Consider the following 16131-nt stretch of genomic DNA (forward strand, 5'->3'; position numbering starts at 1 on the left):
TTTGTGAGCGGTTCGAACCGCTCCCACGCTCCTAGGTCCTGGACACCGGTCTTAGGTACAAGGCGGCGGTACAGAGAAGACTCGAGTAGACAGGTGGTTGGATGTAAACAAAAACCAAGATTTTATTGAAGAGGAAAAACTGATACAATCTTATGGAAAATTATTAGCGTACACATCTACAGGCAAAAAAATACAAAAGAATAACTATACTTATACAGGGATGAGGAACACATGGCACATTGAGGGAAACAACTATCTTAACAATCCCCTTATCCTTATCCCACCCCCTATACCTAACTAGATTAAGCTATGAGGGGTCAGAACTTCATGCTCACCAATTAAAAGGTTTGTTGGACTCAAAACAGCGGTGGGGTTCGGGGTTCACTCTTGGTGCGCTCTGGAGCCTGCCGTCGTCACGTGGTCTCTGGGCGCTGCAAGGGCGTTGTCCAGGTTCGAGTACCCCAAAGTTAAAGTCTCTGTTTGGGTACTTTACCTTGCAGGGATGATTCTTCGTCGCCAGCCGCCAGTTTGAGTTGGTGTGCAGATATTCGAAGGTTGGCTGAGGCTGAAGGCCCAATAATTCGAAGCCTCCCCTCAGTTCGTCTCCTCTGTTGGTCTTCTTCAGCCGGTCTTCCTCAGGTGGCCTTCCCTCCGGTGGTCTTCCCTCCTCCCCTCGTCGCGTCTCGCCTCGCCTGGCCTGAATTGTCCGTGTCCGCCCGACCCGGTGCCGGGGCGATTCCAGATGGAGTGGGGAAAAGGCACGGGCAAAGGCCAGGGGATAAGCGTGGGACAGGGAAAGAGTGGCAGTCACGAGGGCGAGGGGCCGAAGAGCGGAGAGAGAAGAGAAGAGAGGAGCAGAGAGCAATTGCTACCCAGGGGCCTTCAATTATACCTTTTTCGAAACCCCTTATCTGTGCACCAAATCAGGCTAGTTCTTTGTCTTAATCTTGGCGGGCTATTTTAAATAATGGTAGCAATCCATACGAACTCTTTTTAGATGGCCGGTAATCGCATCTACCGGCCCGATAATTGACTTGTATTGTCATGGAAGTTCCTTGATGGGCCTGTCCAGCCTCGATGGCTCTGTTAATCTGTTTCCGATAATATATGTAGACTGCTTGATGGCCTTAACTATAGGCCTAAACTGAATCTAGATTTGGCTCCAATTCGGTCTAATGCATAATTCAGAGTCCTGTCTGGTTTCAAAATACAAAGTCTCTCTTCACAGAAACCTGCAGCTTGGGTTTCGATCCACAAGCTGTCTGCATTGCAGAGTCCATTTTAAAATCTCACAGGCTTTGCCACGAGGCATGGATGCCATCTTGGGTACCCTTTTTGATTAAAAATTTCCACGCAGGGTCCCGTTTATTAATAACAGCCTTCAGGGAAATGCAGAAATTTTGCACCATGGCCAATAATATAGTCGAAGAAGACCATACAGCTGTAATAAGAACATAAGAACATAAAAAATAGGAGCAGGAGTAGGCCAATCGGCCCCTCGAGCCTGCTCCGCCATTCAATAAGATCATGGCTGATCTGATCCTAACCGCCAATCTACTATCACAGAACCATCTCCTGAATCTAACAGAATTAGACACACGAAATAGGAGCAGGCTACACGGCCCCCGGGCCCGCTCCGCTACCCACAGGGCCATGACCGATCCGAACCTCGACTCATGTCCAAATTCCTGCCCGCTCCCCGTAACCCTTAATTCCCTTTACTTCTAGGAAACTGTCTATTTCTGTTTTAAATTTATGTAATGATGTAGCTTCTACAGCTTTTTGGGGCAGCATATTCCATGGACCTACCACCCTCTGAGTGAAGTAGTTCCTCCTCATCTCAGTTTTGAAAGAGCAGCCCCTTATTCTAAGACTATGCCCCCTAGTTCTAGTTTCACCCATCATCGGGAACATCTTCCCCGCATCCACCCGATCCAACCCCTTCACAATCTTATATGTTTCAATAAGATCGCCTCTCATTCTTCTGAACTCCAATGAGTAGAGTCCCAATCTACTCAACCTCTCCTCATATGTCCATCCCCTCATCCCCAGGATTAACCGAGTGAACCTTCTTTGTACTGACTCGAGAGCAAGTATGTCTTTTCTTAAGTATGGACACCAAAACTGTATGCAGTATTCCAGGTGCGGTCTCACCAATACCTTGTACAACTGAAGCAATACCTCCCTATTTTTATATTCTATCCCCCTAGGAACGAAAGCCAACATTCCATTGGCCTTCTTAATCACTTGCTGCACCTGCATACTAACCTTTTGAGTTTCGTGCACCAGGACCCCTAGATCCCTTTGTACTTCAGTACTTTCCAGTTTCTTGCCATTAAGATAATAACTTGCTCTACGATTTTTCCTGCCAAAGTGCATAACCTCACACTTTCCAGCATTGTATTCCATCTGCCAAATCTCTGCCCACTTACTTAGCCTGTCTATGTCCCCTTGCAGGTTTTTTATGTCCTCCTCACTCACTACTTTCCCCCCCATCTTAGTATCATCTGCAAACTTTGATATGTTACACTCAGTCCCCTCCTCCAAATCATGAATATAGATTGTAAAGAGTTGGGGACCCAGCACCGACCCCTGCGGAACACCACTAGTTACTGATTGCCAGTCTGAGAATGAACCATTTATCCCAACTCTCTGCCTTCTGTTAGATAGCCAATCCTCTATCCATGCCAGAATATTACCCCCAATCCCGTGATTTTTTATCTTAAGCAATAATCTTTTGTGTGGCACCTTGTCAAATGCCTTTTGGAAGTCTAAATACACTACGTCCACTGGTTCCCCTTTATCCACCCTATATGTTACTTCCTCAAAGAACTCCAGCAAATTTGTCAAACATGACTTCCCCTTCATAAAACCATGCTGACTTTGTCCTATTAAATTATGATTATCCAAATGTCCTGTTACTGTCTCCTTAATAATGGACTCCAAAATTTTACCTACCACAGATGTTAGGCTAACCGGTCTATAGTTTCCAGCCTTCTGTCTACTGCCCTTTTTAAATAAGGGTGTTACATTAGCAGTTTTCCAGTCTGCCAGGACCTTTGCCGAGTCCAGGGAGTTTTGGAAAATTATTACCAATGCATCCACAATCCCTACCGCCACTTCCCTCAAGACCCTAGGATGTAAGCCATCCGGTCCAGGTGATTTATCCGCCTTGAGTCCCATTATTTTACCGAGTACCACTTCCTTAGTGATTTTGATCGTGTTTAGCTCCTCCCCTGCTATAGCCCCCTGTTTGTCCAGTGTTGGGATATTCTTAGTGTCCTCTACTGTAAAGACTGATACAAAATATTCATTCAGTGTTTTTGCCATCTCCATATTTCCCACCATTAATTTCCCGGTCTCATCCTCTAAGGGACCAACATTTACTTTAGCCACCCTTTTTCTTTTTATATAACTATAAAAACTCTTACTATCTGTTTTTATATTTTTTGCTAATTTACTTTCATAATCTATCTTCCCTTTCTTAATCAATCTTTTTGTTATTTTTTGCTGTCTTTTAAAGTTTTCCCAATCCTCTATCCTCCCACTAGATTTGGCTACCTTATATGCCCTTGTTTTTAGTCGAATACTATCCTTAATTTCTTTACTTAGCCACGGATGGCTGTCTTTTCTTTTACACCCTTTTCTTCTCTGGAATATATATTTTTTGGAAGTTGTAAAATAACTCCTTAAATGTACACCACTGATCATGTATCGTCTTACCCTTTAATCTATTTTCCCAATCCACTCTACTCAATTTTGCTCTCATACCTTCATAGTCTCCTTTATTCAAGCTTAGCACGCTTGTTTGAGATCCAACCTTCTCACCCTCTAATTGAATATGGAATTCAACCATGTTATGGTCACTCATTCCAAGGGGATCCCTTACTAGGACATTTTTAATTAATCCTGTCTCGTTACACAGGACCAGATCTAAGGTTGCTTGCCCCCTGGTCGGTTCAGTTACATACTGCTCAAGAAACCCATCCCTAATACACTCAAATGAACTCATCCTCAAGGCAGCCCTGCCCAATTTGATTTGTCCAATTAATATGATAGTTAAAATCCCCCATAATTATAGATGTTCCCTTATTACAAGGCTCAACTATTTCCTGATTGATACTCCGTCCAACAGAGTTGCAACTGTTCGGAGGCCTATAGACTACGCCCACTAGTGTTTCTTTCCCCTTATTATTCCTTATCTCCACCCAAACTGTTTCATTATCCTGATCTTTTGACCCAATATCATTTCTCTGTATTACAGTGATTCCTTCCTTTATTAACATAGCCACCCCACCTCCCCTTCCTTCCTGCCCGTCCTTCCTGATCGTTAAATAACCTGGTATGTTTAATTCCCAGGCATTGTCACCCTGCAGCCATGTTTCTGTAATGGCCACAAGATCATACCCATATGTAGTTATTTGTGCCACTAACTCATCTACTTTGTTACAAATGCTACGTGCATTCAGATAGAGAACTTTCAAATATGTTTTGTGACACTTAGTTCCTGCTTTTGCCCTTTTTTATTACTTTACCTTTTACTCCATACCTTCTGCCCCTTCCTGACACGCTCTGGTTTTTAATTTCCCCACTGCTACCTAAGTCTATGTCCTTCTCTGTTGTCATTTTTATTATTTGCTCTCTAGGAACCTCCCCCCCACTAGTTAGTTTAAAGCCCTCTCTACAGCCCTAGTTATATGATCCACCAGGACTCTAGTCCCAGCACTGGCCAAGTGAAGCCCGCCCCAACGGAACAGCTCCCTCCTGCCCCAGTACTGGTGCCAGTGTCCCAGGAAGCAAAACCCATTTCTCCCACACCAGTTTTTGAGCCACGCATTTAACTCTCTAATTTTATTTGTCCTCGCCAAATTCGCTCGTGGCTCAGGTAATAATCGAGATTATTACCCTTGAGGTTCTGTTTTTTAATTTGACCCCTAGCTGCTCATACTCCTTTAACAGAACCGGCTTCCTAGTCCTATCTACGTCGTTTGTACCAACATGGACCACGACAACTGGATCCACCCCCTCCCACTGCAAGTTTCTTTCCAGCCCAGAGGAGATGTCCTTAACCCTGGCACCGGGTAGGCAACACAGCCTTCGGGACTCTCGCTCTCGGCTGCAGAGAACTCTATCTATCCCCCTAATAATACTATCCCCTACCACTACAGCATTTCTATTTACTCCCCCCTCTTGAATGGCCCCCCGTTCCACGGTGCTGTGGCCAGGTTGCTCATCCTCCCTGCAGTCCCTGCTCCTGTCCTCAGAAGGAGTAAGAACCTCGAACCTGTTGGTCAAGAGCAAGGGCTGCGGCTCCTCCAGCTCTACCTCCTGGATCCCCGTACCTGCCTCACTCGTAGTCACACCGTCCTGTCCCTGACCATGGGCTACATCTGAATTACTTAACTTCATAGGTGTGACCACCTCCTGATACACAGAGTCCAGGTACTTCTCCCCCTCCCTGATGTGTCGCAGTGTCTGAAGCTCAGACTCCAGCTCATCAACACGGAGCTGGAGTTCCTGTAGCAGCAGACACTTGTCACAGACGTAATCACCGTGAGCCTCAATGGGGTTCACCAGCTCCCACATCTCGCAACAGTAGCACATCACCTGCTCCATTCTATGTAATTAATTAAATTTTTTATTGTTAGTTATGGACACCCTCTGCCCGATTTTAGATGCTAGTATCCCCTTTAATTAATTGGATTTAAATTAAATCAATCCCTCTAGTTACACCAGTTAAATGGTTTACCAACAGTCACTCTGCACCAGAAAGGCCTTATTAACTACAACCCACAGAGTTAAAGTTTGAAAAGAGCACCTAACACCCCACTTACCCTAACTCACACTTACCCAAACTCTCTGCTGACCTCGCACTCAGTGCTTGCTCGCACTAGCAATGGTCTTTTTATACTGTTTCTTTGTTTACAGCCAAATGAGTCACCCCTGCTGATTGGTTAGAAAACTGGTTTTCACTGCCTGCTGTGCCAATTTACTCCTACTGCAGTGTAACCTTGTTTTACTCTTCTTAAACCAACAGAATCCCAAATACTTAACTTTTCCCCTTTACTTAAACTGCTTAAGTAATCTTATCAAGAATGATTTAAAGAGAAATAACAATTAAAGAACTCTCACACTTACCCAAACTCACAGCACTCTCTGCTGACCTCGCACTCAGTAATGTGTAGCAGCAGGATTAAATTTTATGTGGGTTACAGTCACATTGAAAATTAGGAAACATTTTGACAACAACATTGTGCAAATGCTGTTTTATCAACTTTTTCCCTTTGCCTTAAAGGAAACCCCTGGTGCCCTGTCCAGTATCCATTCTTTATGAATGAATGTGGATGGTGAGTGTCATCAGGTTATCCCCAGTAGTGTTTTTTTAACTCTCTCGGGATGTGGGCATCGCTGGCAAGGCCGGCATTTATTGCCCATCCCTAGTTGCCTCTCTTGAATGGCTACAGTCCATGTGATGAAAGTACTGTTAGGTAGGGACTTCCAGGATTTTGACCACATCAACAATGAAAGAACTGCAATATATGTCCAAGTTGGGATGGTGTGTGATTTTATGGCGAACTTAGAGGTGATGGTGTTCCCATGCACCTGCTGCCCTTTTCCTTCTAGGTGGTGGAGGTCGTGGGTTTGGGAGGTGCTGTCAAAGAAGCTTGGTATCACTGTGAGCCTGATCCAGTTCTTATCCAGCATTCACATATTCATGCTTTAGTAGGGGGCAGGAGATAGAGATCATGAGCAAAGCCGCGTTGATTTTTTCCCCCCCTTTCAAGCCAAGGAGCGTTGAGGTCAACTATAGTATTCCACGTACTGCCATAGCTGAGACCAACTAACTCAGCACAGACTGGCATTTTTCTGCTTTGAATAGCTTGTTCACATATCACATGCCAAATCTACCCACTTTGGGGATGGGGAGTCATAACACAAAATTCAGCCCAGTCATATAAAATTTATATTTATTTGTTTGTTTACACAATAATATTCTTTGTTATTAAAGAATGAAACATTGGTAACCTTGGTGAATATTTCTCTCTCAAACTGCAGCCACTGTGTTTCTGGAGCTGTGGAAACGAACCCGAGTAAGAGTTGTCAGCGAGTGGGATTTGTTCCACTGGGATGAGGATGAGGTAATCACCTTAGCTGATTTACCTGCTGATGGCGAAGTACAATTACATTAAATCAGAGTTTGAAGACATGCATAATACCTTGATAGTTAGCAAACAGTGTGGCCCCAGTATTGACTTGGAGGTACGTTGGGGGCGGTGGGGGGGAGGTTGGGTCTGATATCACATGGGAAACCCCGAAGTAAACCCATCTGTCAGTGACAATCAACGCAGCCAGCTCATTATCACATTTCTTCTGGGTTTGCCGTTGATTGTGTGGCAGTGATGAGGAACTGCATCACGCAATCTCAACTCCAGTACTTGAAGGGCCAATCCAAATATGCAATTTGAAGGAGTTTGGAGTTAGAAGCAAGAAAAAAACAAGGTGTGACCATGGATTCAGGACACTCAAAGGCTGCATCCCACTTCAATGACACCTCCTTGATGTTCTGTTGGGGGCTGTGAGGATCTGGAGAGATCTGCTGGGAGGAAGAAACCTGCTGCTGCCACAAAGAAGGCGTGGCTGGAGGTGGCCCAGGAGGTCAGCAGTAGGAGTGTTGTGCAAGGCTCCTGGATTCAGTGCAGGAAGCACTTTAATGACCTAACCAGGTCAGGAAAGGTGAGTACAGTTGCACATTCACCTACATCCTGCTGTGCGCATCACCCCACTCTCTCACTCTGCCTTGTCAAGCCTACTCCATCACATCTCTCCTCACCTCACCTCCACATCCCTTGCAAGCGCACCCATCCTTCTCTTTCTATGCACTTCCTCACATCCTCATCCATCCATCCATCCATCACTGCCACTCACCCTCATCCTTATGCAATTTTATGCTTCTCCCTGATAGTCACCCTCACCAAATGCACTGCACCTCTTGGGTGAACGCATGACATTAGTCAGTCATATGTCTGCGCTTTCCGCTGTTGCAGAAGAGAGCCTAGAACACTACATAGAATATATAGCACAGAAACAGGCCATTCGGCCCAACCAGTCCATGCCGGCGTTTACGCTCCACTTGAGCCTCCTCCCGTCTTTCCTCATCTAAATCTATCAATGTAACCCACTATTCCCTTCACATGTTTGTCCAGGGAGAGAGAGAGAACCGGAGGTGGGCCTCCACAGATTTCCCAGCTAACAACTGCAGAGGAGGAAGCACTAGAGATCAGTAGTGTTTTGGCGTCCCTGGCCATCGGAGATGGGAAATTGGGGACCTCCCAGCTATCTGGTGACACAATTAAATAACAGCGACCCACACTCAGTCATATTGACTTGATTTCAACAGCGGGTGAATTATGATAAGTTGCAACATATTTACCTTGCCAGTACTAATTCATATCTTTTCTCTCCGCCAGGGCCTTCACATATGCAGCAGGAGTCCATGGACCTCGCGGATGACGAATCCTCAGAGTCGCTGATTCCTTCTGAGGGTGCACCCTCACAGGACTCAAGCTTACAATACATCAGCTCAGATACTCGCACTTCGGTGGGACCAGTTAGACAGATAATTGGGATTTCACCTGGTGACCCTCAGTTCACAAGTGAGCAAGAGCAGACAGCTGTGGACCATCAATGTTGGAGGGCACAGCCCTCTCCAAGCTCTGCTCAGCTGGACACAGATGCTGTATCCCGAGTGAGTCGCTGAAAAGGAGAACCATTGAGGAGCAGCAAGGAATGTGCGATGTCCTGACAGGCCTCCCAAACACACTGACCATGATTGCAGTGAGAATGGGGCAGTCTGCCTCAAGCATGAGTGGGATGATGTTGCAGGGCATTGCTTATTGCATAGAGTGGCCAACTCCGTGGAACATCAAATGCGGCAAACAAATGAGTCTATGCACGCCTCGACCACGGCCTTACACACTTTGGATGCCAACATGTCTAGCGTCTTAAATAGGATAGAAACATAGAAGATAGGAGCAGGAGTAGGCCATTCGGCCCCTCGAGCCTGCTCTGTCATTCAATGAGATCATGGCTGATCATCCAAATTCAGTACCCTGTCCCTGCCTTCCCTCCATATCCCTTGATCCCTTTAGCATTAAGAAATATATCTAACTCCTTCTTGAATATATTTAATGACTTGGCCTCAACTGCCTTCTGTGGTAGAGAATTCCACAGGTTCACCACTCTCTGGGTGAAGAAATTCCTCCTCATTTCTGTCCTAAATGGCATACCCCTTATCCTTAGACTGTGACCCCTGGCTCTGGACTCCCCGGCCATCGGGAACATCCTTCCTGTGTCTAGTCCTATTAGAATTTTATAAGTTTCAATGAGATCCCCTCTCATTTTGGAATGGCCCCCCAGATTCTCACCAACTTCTACCAGTGCACCATCGAGAGTATCCTGTCCGGCTGCATCACTACCTGGTATGGCAACTGCACCGCCACAGACCGCAAGGCTCTACAGATGGTGGTGAAAGCTGCACAACATACTATAGGAATTAAACTACCTGCTGTCCAGGATATCTACCCCGAGAGGTGCCGGGGGAAGGCCCTGAGAATCATTAAAGACGCGAGCCACCCCAGCCACAACCTCTTCGCCCTGCTCCCGTCCGGTAAGAGATACCGAAGCATACGGTCTCATACCAGCAGGCTTCGAAACAGCTTCTACCCCCAGGCCATAAGACTCATGAATGTATAATTTATTATTATTTATTACTGTTGTTTTATTTATTATTACTGTATTTCTATTAGTATTTTATCATTGTTATGCCATATTTATTCCAATGTTGGGAGGACTCGTAAAAATCAACATTTCATTGTGCAGTACACACGTCTGCTGCATATATGACAAATAAAAATTGAATTGAATTGAATTGACATTCTTCGAAACTCCAGCGAGTATAAGCCCAATCGACCCAATCTCTCCTCATACGTCATTCCTGCCATCCCAGGTATCAGCCTGGTGAATCTTTGCTGCACTCCCTCCATGGCAAGAACATCCTTCCTCTGATAAGGCGACCAAAACTGCACACAATACTCAAGATGTGGTCTCACCAAGGCCCTGTACAACTGCAGCAAGACATCCTTGTTCCTGTACTCAAACCCTCTCGCTACGAAGGCCAACATACCATTTGCCTTCTTAACCGCCTGCTGCAGCTGCATGCTTACCTTCAGCGACTAGTGCACAAGGACACCCAGCTCTCGTTGCACTTCCCCTTCTCCCAATCTATTGCCGTTCAGATAATAATCTGCCTTCCTGTTTTTGACACCAAAGTGGATAACCTCGCATTTATCCACATTATATTGCATCTGCCATGCTTGTGCCCAATCACCCAACCTGTCCAAATCATACTGGAGTTTCTCGGCATCCTCCTCACAGCACACATGCCCACCCAGCTTTGTGTCATCTGCAAACTTGGAGATATTACATCTAGTTCCCTCGTCTAGATCATTTATATATATTGTGAACAGCTGGGGTCCTAGGACCGATCCCTGCGGTACCCCACTAGTCACTGCCTGCCTGGATGACAGCTACCTTAGCCATGGCCTTACAGTGTCGCACTGATCTCCAGCATAATGGTAGCAGTGAAGTGCGGCTGGCCCATGCGAGGGATGATGGCGAAAGGGGGAATGGAAGTGGGACTCCACTCAAAGGGCTTCCACTTCTCACCCATTTCCCCAGTCAGTACTGGACATGGTGCCTCGTGTCCCGATGGCCAAGTCTGCCTCTGCACAGGGGCAGATGGAGCAGTTTTTGGTGGGACCATCACAGTCTCCAAAACCCAGAGTTCGTCGGCCAAGAGCATCTCAGCAGTCAAAGCAGGGATCTGAGCAGCCTGCCTCTACCTCTACTGAAGCCACATGGGTTACACCATGTAGGAGTGGTAGGAAAAGGAGAGTAAAGCTTTGTAGTTGCACAAGGGTATGCACATGTATGTATGAGAAAATGTTAGCTTGTGAAATTTCTGTTATTTAGTAGAATCGCGTAATATTTATTAGTTTGCACCACTTTCCCGTCTTGCCCATTCTTGGTTGCTGGGTGGCAAGTCACCTTTTAATTTGCTTGATGATGAATGGGGAGGCATAAATTGATGGGGGGGATGTGCAAGGGGCGGTTGGTTGTTTGCAGGACTGCTTTGTGTCAGTGACATTTGGGGGGGCAGTAAGAGTGGCCGTTGAATGTGGTTCTGAAATAGAATCATAGAATGGTTACAGCACAGAAGGAGGCCATTTGGCCCATCGAACCCATGCCGGCTCTCTGCAAGAGCACTTCAGCTAGCCCCACTCCCTCGCCCTTTCCCTGGTAGCCCTGCAAATTTTTTTCCTTCAGGTGCTTATCCAATTCCCTTTTGAAAACTACAATCAGTCCACTGGCGCAACGTAAATGATCCTTGCATTAATAAGGACATCCCAGGTAGCAATGTGAGCAGTTGGTGCTGCATTGCCCTCATTTTTTTTTTCATTTGCTCCTGGGATGTGGGTGCCGCTGGCAAGGCCAGCATTTATTGCCCTTGATAGGTGGTGGTGAGCCGTCTTCTTAAACCGCTGCAGTCCTTGTGGTGAAGGTACCCTCACAGTGCTGTTGGGGAGGGAGTTCCAGGATTTTGGCCCAGCGAAGATGAAGGAACGGCGATATATTTCCAAGTCAGGATGGTGTGTGACTTGGAGGGGAACTTGCAGGTGATGGTGTTCCCATGCACCTGCTGCCCTTGTCCTTTTAGGTGGCTGAGGCCGGGGATTTGGGAGGTGCTGCCGAAGAAACCTTGGCGAGTTGCTGCAGTACACACTGCAGCCACTGTACGCCGGTGGTGCAGCGAATGAATGTTTAAGGTGGTGGATGGGGTGCCAATCAAGCGGGTTGCTTTGTCCTGGATGTTGTCGAGCTTATTGAGTGTTGTTGGAGCTGCAGTCATCCAGACAAGTGGAGAGTATTTCATCACACTCCTGACTTGTGCCTTGTAGATGGTGGAAAGGCTTTGTGGAGTCAGGAGGTGAGACACTTGCTGCAGAATACCTAGCCTCTGACCTGCTCTTGTTGCCACAGTATTTATGTGGCTGGTCCAGTTAAGTTTCTGGTCAATGGTGACCCCCAGGATGTTGATGGTGGGGGAATTTGGCGATGGTAACGCCATTTAATGTCGAGGGACAGTGGTTAGACTCTCGCTTGCTGGAGATAATCATTGCCTGGCACTTTCGTGGCGCGAATGTTATTTGTCACTTATCAGCCCAAACCTAAATGTCATCCAGGTCTTGCTCCATTCGGGCATGGACTACTTCATTATCTCAGGAGTTGCGAATGGAACTGAACACTGTGCAATCATCAGTGAACATACCCACTTCTGACCTTACGATGGAGGCAAGGTCATTGATGAAGCAGCTGAAGATAGTGGGGCCTAGGACACTGCTCTGAGGAACTCTTGCAGCAATGTTCTGGGGCTGAGATGATTAATCTCCAACAACTACAACCATCTTCCATTAAGAACATAAGAAATAGGAGCAGGAGTAGGCCATTCGGTCCTTCGAACCTGCTCCGCCATTCAATGAGATCATGGCTGATCTTCTGCCTCAACTCCATTCACCGGCCCTATCACCATATCCCTTGATGCCCTTACTAGTCAGAAATCTATCGACTTCTGTTTTGAATATACCCAATGACTGAGCCTCCACAGCCCTCTGGGGTAGAGAATTCCAAAGATCCATCACCCTCTGTGTGAAGAAATTTCTTCTCATCTCAGTCCTGAATGGCCTATCCTTTATCCTGAGGCTGTGGCCCCTGGTTCTAGACTCCCCAGCCAAGGGAAACATTCTCCCAGCATCCACCCTATCAAGCCCTGTAATAATTTTGTATGCTTCAATGAGATCCCCTCTCATTCTTCTGAATTCAAGAGAATACATGCCTAGTTTACTCAATCTCTTCTCATACGACAGTCCCGCCATCCCAGGAATCAATCTCGTGAACCTTCGTTGCACTCCCTCTATGACAAGTATATCCTTCCTTAGGTAAGGATACCAAAATTATACACAGTACTCCAGGTGTGGTCTCACCAAGGCCCTATATAATTGGAGTAAGACTTCTTTACTCCTGTACTCAAATCCTCTTGTAATGAAGGCCAACATACCATTTGCCTTCCTAATGGCTTGCTGCACCTGCACACTCACTTTCAGTGACTCATGTACAAGGACACCCAGGTCCCTTTGAGCATCTGCATTCCCCAATCTTTCACCATTTAGGAAATTCTCTGCCTTTCTGTTATTTCTACCAAAGTGGATAACTTCACATTTATCTACATTATATTCCATCTGCCATGTTCTCGTCCACTCACTGAGCCTGTCGAGATCCCCTTGAAGCCTCTTCACATCCTCTTCACAACTGACACTGCCACCTAGCTTTGTATCATCAGCAAATTTGGAAATGTTACATTTAGTCCCCTCATCCAAATCATTGATATAGATTGTGAATAGCTGGGCCCAAGCACCAATCCTTATGGTACCTCACTAGTCACAGCCTGCCATCCTGAAAAAGACCCGTTTATTCCTACTCTTTGTTTTCTGACTGTTAACCAATTCTCAATCTCTTGTGTATGTACCTTTAAGAGAATAACTGGTCTCAGACTGCAGTACCGGCAGTGACCACCCCTGTATAAAAGGCGCTAGTGAGCCTCTGTTGTTTCAGTTTCACTATTGACTTCCAGCAGTAAAGACTTGTTTTGTTCAGCTCCTGCTGTCCGTGTTTCAATCATTCACGGACGTAATACAATCCATTGCGCTAGGTATGACTTCAGCCAGTGGAGAGTTTGCCCCCTGATTCCCATTGACTTCAATTTTACTAGGGCTCCTTGATGCCACAGTCAGTCAAATGCTGCCTTCATGTCAAGTGCAGTCACTCTCACCTCACCTCTGGAATTAAGCTCTTTTGTCCCTGTTTGGACCAAGGCTTTAATGAGGTCAGGAGCCGAGTGTTCCTGGTGGAACTCAAACTGAGCATCAGTGAGCAGGCTATTGGTGAGTAAGTGCCGCTTGATAGCGCTGTCGAGGATGCCTTCCATCACTGTTGATGATTGAAAGTAGGCTGATGGGGTGGTAATTGGCCGGATCGGATTTGTCCTGCTTTTTGTGGACAGGACATACCTGGGCAGTTTTCCACATTGTCAGGTAGATGCCAGTGTTATAGCTGTACTGGAACAGCTTGGCTGGAGGTGTGGCTAGTTCTGGAGCACAAGTCTTCAGCACGACAGCCGGGATGTTGTCAGGGCCCAGAGCCTTTGCTGTATCCAGTGCGCTCAGCCGTTTCTTGATATCATCAGCTTCATTCTCCTCATCTTCCTCCTCATCCTCCTCGGAATCGTCTGCAGATGATCTGCGTTCTGCGCCGCCTTCCTCCTGCAGGTCCGAACCTCGCTGCTGCGCAATCTTGTGCAGAGCGCAGCACACCACAGCTATTCTGGACACCCTGGCTGGCGTGTTCTGAAGGGTGCCTACAGATCTGTCTAGGCACCTGAAGTGCATCTTCAACATGCCGATGGCTTGTTTGATCACATCTGGTGGTCATATGGTATTCATTGTAGCGTTGTTGTGCTTCATTGGTTGGGTTTCTTACAGGTGTCATCAGCCAAGTTTGAAGTGGGTATCCCTTGTCTCCTAACAGCTACCCCATAAGTGTGCTTGCAGGTCCAAAGTGGTCGGGTAGCTTGGACGAAAGCATCGTGGCAGCTACCCGGGAATCTTGCGCATACCTGCAGAAATATCTTTCGGTGATTGCACAATAACTGCACATTGATGGAGTGGAATCCCTTGAGGTTCACGAATACTCCTGGTTGATCTGGGGGTGAGCGGATTGCCAAGTGTGTGCAATCGATGACGCCCTGCACCTGTGGAAAGCCAGTCAGAGACGCAAACCCGAGCGCCCACTCATTTTGACTACCGTCATCGCAGGCGAAGTTTACATAATTGCTGGCCCTGGCAAACAACCGATCAGTCACCTGTCTTGTGCATTTGTGGCCCGCCGACTGGGAAATCCTGGAAATTACATAGAATTACATAGAATATACAGCACAGAAACAGGCCATTCAGCCCAACCAGTCCAGGCCGGCGTTTATGCTCCACTAGAGCCTCCTCTTTCCTCACCTAACTCTATCAGCATAACCCTTTCTCCCTCATATGCTTATCTAGCCTCCCCTTTAGAGCATTTATACTATTCGCCTCAACCACTCTCCGTGGTAGCGAGTTCCACATTTTCACCACTCTCTTGGTAAAAAATTCCTTCTGAATTCCCTATTTGATTTCTTGGTGACTATCTTATATTGATGGCCTCTAGTTTTGCTCTTCCCCACAAGTGGAAACACTCTCTCTGTGTCTACTCTATCAAAACCTTTCATAATTTTAGACCTCTATTAGGTCATTTTCAAGAGAAAAGAGACCCAACCTGTTCATCCTTTCCTGATAGGTATATAACCTCGCATTTCTGTTATCACCCTTGTAGATCTTTTGTGCACCCTCTCCAGTGCCTCTATATCCTTTTTATAATATGGTGGCCAGAATTGTACACAGTACTCTAAATGTGGTCCAACCAAGGTTCAATACAAGTTTAGCATAACTTCTCTACTTTTGAATTCTATCCCTCTAGAAATAAACCCTAGTGCTTGGTTTGCTTTTCTTTATGGCCTTATTAACCTGTGTTGCTACCTTTAGTGATTTGTGTATTTTTACTCCGAATCTCTTTGCTTCTCTACCCCATTTAGATTCTTATTGTCCAAGTAATATGTGACCTTCTTATTTTTCTTACCAAAATGTAGTACCTCACACTTGTCTGTGTTGAAATTAATTTGCTAATTATATGCCCATTCTGCAAGTTTATTACTGTCTTCTTGTAATTTGTTGCAGTCCTCCTCAGTGTTGACTATCTTCCACCCGCCACCCCCCCCCGCAATTTGGTGTCATCCACAAATTTAGAAATTGTGTTTTTGATTCCAAAGTCCAGATTGTTAATACAAATTGTGAACACTGATCCTTTTCCACCTTTTGACACTCTGAATAGCTATCCTTTACTCCTACTTTCTGCTTTCTGTCTTGAAGCCAG

The 16131-nt window shown here is 46.1% G+C and overlaps 1 pseudogene across 1 annotated transcript in view; it reads left to right on the forward strand.

Moving 5' to 3' along the window:
- The window catches only part of LOC147106660 (anoctamin-9-like), a 244948-nt pseudogene that overhangs the window by 117268 nt on the left and 111549 nt on the right, over positions 1-16131 (forward strand). Inside the window, exon 12 of the transcript XR_015081081.1 lies at positions 7057-7139. The product of XR_015081081.1 is annotated as an anoctamin-9-like (transcript). The remainder of the gene's footprint in view (positions 1-7056; positions 7140-16131) is intronic.

This window comes from Somniosus microcephalus, chromosome 15 (assembly GCF_052327205.1).
Source record: "Somniosus microcephalus isolate GS21.2 chromosome 15, FLI_Smic_1.0, whole genome shotgun sequence".
In the NCBI taxonomy this organism is placed as follows: Eukaryota; Metazoa; Chordata; class Chondrichthyes; order Squaliformes; family Somniosidae; genus Somniosus; species Somniosus microcephalus.